Here is a 2,903-nt window from a genome sequence, read left to right as displayed (position 1 = left end):
TTATACTTTAAGAACTGAATTAAAAACGGCTCAGGTCGCACAGAAAGGGTGCGCGTGCGCTGTCAACATGAACACATTTTCACCTACCAAAGGCTTTAAATGCAGAAAAATTTCACGGCGCGACAGTCAAAGCAGAGAACGTTCTTGCAAAACCATCCTGTCTGGCGGGGAAGAGGGGAGCAAGGGGCGTCGAAGGGAAAGAGTAGAAGGGGAGGAGGGGGGGAGTGTTTCCCATACTGCGTGGCCGATTTATATCTCGGAGAGGGTGTACACACGGATCAAAAAGTGAGAGGACAACAACAATGACGACAACACCTCTCTTCCAAATAGAAATAATTTTCGCAAAATGTGCAACCACGAACAATTTACTTTATGTACAATGAAGAGATCTACGTAGACCATAGCTTAAAATGTGGTTAATTTTTTTGATGCTAGGAATGACAGGTACTGCTGTATACTGCTCCCCAAAAATTACATCTCACCCAAAATGTGTCCTTCCGGTAGGCCCTCACGCGGCCAGGACACATTCAGGATGTACGTGACCAGCGGCCTCCGGTGGACCAATACACCCAATTTTCAATTCCCACCCAACCCCCTCTATTTTTTTTATTTTGTGCTTTTTAGGGAAAGATATGAAAAGAAGTGCTGCACGCGCGCGCCAGAAGTACAACAGGAAAAATACCGAAGCGGGACGTGAACGCAATGAATGAGTCCTGGACGGGCCTCGTCCTTGCCGCCGCTTACGACAACAGAAACAAAAGTGAAATCACTATATTACACCGATACGCCATCGAGGGCGGAGAGCGGGGCTGAGCGGTGGGCCGACAGGAGGGGGAAAGGGGGGGGGGCAATGGCGTGGCGAAGCGTGGAACACCGTGTGATGCCCCGACGGCGAGTCGTGACTTCCCGATGAACGAGGAGTCAGATCCCCCCTCTCTTTCACTCCTTCTCATCAATGGCCCAAAACACACCCCAATGAAATGACACACACACGGAGGGTTTTCCCTTCCAGGGAAGCAGACTCAGTGGTCAAATTGTGTACGGCAGTTATAATTTTTAAAATATTGGGTAGCTCCAGAAAAATAGCAGTATATTGGGGTAGACCAGGGTAGACTAAAATTATGTAGGAATCCTGTCCGTAACGGCCACTGAACCGAACCCAATATATGAACGGCTTATTGTACGTACAGCGCTGATAAGGTTGAAGAGATTTCATCGGTCTTCTCTGCTCCCCTCTATCAAAAGTGGAAAAAGGGCACGATTTCTGCGGACGGATGTCTGTGCGTGCGTGTAACGCGTGGAGTTGCCCGATTAATAAGAATAGAACTCCAGATGTGGATGAGTGCGATGAGGGATGATGGGTAGGGGAGGTCATAGCTTTGCTCAAAAGACACCACCGCGTTCTAATTGCGCGTTGAGCAATTCTCCGGTGTCAAAACTCCTCCCTTTCTCTCCCCGCCCCCCTCCCCTTCTCGACCCCACACTCCTCGGTGTCGCAATGAGTCCTGCTCAACATGACGGGGGGATGGGGAGGTCACGGCGCGGCTCCCGACCCCGCGGGGTGAGTAACCCCGACAAGGGCAGCTAGGGGTGGTGGCCGTGGCCGGTGGCCCTACAGGATGCGGATGCGCCCTTTTTAAAGAATTTATTGCTGCATTATTTTTGTTTCTTGCATCGCACCGGGGGTGTGAATAGCACCCCGTGTGGCGCTAGGGGCGTGGCGTGGCGTGGCGTTGGGCGCGAAGGTGTCAATGGTCAAACCCCTGTGCTCTGGCGTCGCTCTTGTAAACAAACCAAGCGCATCGAAGGACGACTTTGTCCAGCGGGCAGGTAAAATCAAAAAAGGAAAAAAAATCAAAACCAAATCCAGCCACCCGTATGTGCTCGCCTTCTACCTGCGAGACGGGCGGCGCGGCTCAACAAAGCACCTGTTGAATGGCATACGGTCCTCAATAGTCCGACCCCCTTGAATAGTCGTCCGGACAGGCGGCGCCCTGGCGGCCCTGGCCATTCAAGGAAATGTGACACCGCAGCATCACAACAGGCAGCAGAGCGGCGGCGGCGGCTGCCAGGTGAGTCCGGTGTGGGTTATGGCAGCGGAGTCAGCTTGGAATGGGCCATCTCTGCATGGGGAGCTTGGCGCAGGTCATGGGAGTTGGAGTCAACAACAAGCCAGTACCTAGGTCGTGGTGGTCGGAGCTTGAGCAGGTCAGTCGTTGGTCATGGTGGTCGGAGGAGCCTGGTAAAGAAAGTCACTGTATTTAGAGCTAACTTTAGTCGTAGGTCATTTACTGGTAGAATGGTGTCGAAATCAACCCTAGAAAGTCCTTCTCTAGACCCCACTGCAAATCCATAACAACACACTATTGGATTTTCAGTGAGTCGAACTGATCAAAGCTTTGAGAGGTCGGAATTTCGTCCTGCTGCTCCCAAAAGCATCGACCAACCTCTGCGGGAGACGGCACTCATCTACTTTCGAGATTCGGGCCATTTTCAGATCCTGATTTGTCACACAGGGGTATGGTGCGTTACTACTTTAGGGTGGGGGTGTACGGCCTTTCCTTTCCTTTAGTCTCTCATTGAGCGGGCCGTATGAGAAATCGGGAGTGCACCGCGCAGATCTCACTAAATTGCCCCCTTTCCGTCAGTCGGAGGCAATAATTTCGCCACCCAATCCGTCAGATCTCAGACGGGAATGCCGACCGGAAATGTGAGTGTGTGTGTGAGCCGAGAGGAGTTTTGCTCGCGGCCACGGAGGTGATGGGACGAAACGCCTCAACCCGGCCCCGGCCTGGCAGCACCCTCTCTGACACTGGTCGGGTGATGATTTTTGATTAGGAATAGTGTTTCTGTTTCCAAAAAGCACTCGCCCAGCCCTGAGCTCCAAGCCGTTCAGATTTTAG

This window comes from Frankliniella occidentalis, unplaced genomic scaffold, assembly GCF_000697945.3.
Source record: "Frankliniella occidentalis isolate FOCC.00 unplaced genomic scaffold, Focc_3.1 Scaffold1, whole genome shotgun sequence".
NCBI lineage: Eukaryota > Metazoa > Arthropoda > Insecta > Thysanoptera > Thripidae > Frankliniella > Frankliniella occidentalis.
The sequence above is the reverse complement of the archived record's forward strand: the minus strand, read 5'-3'. Positions refer to the sequence as shown.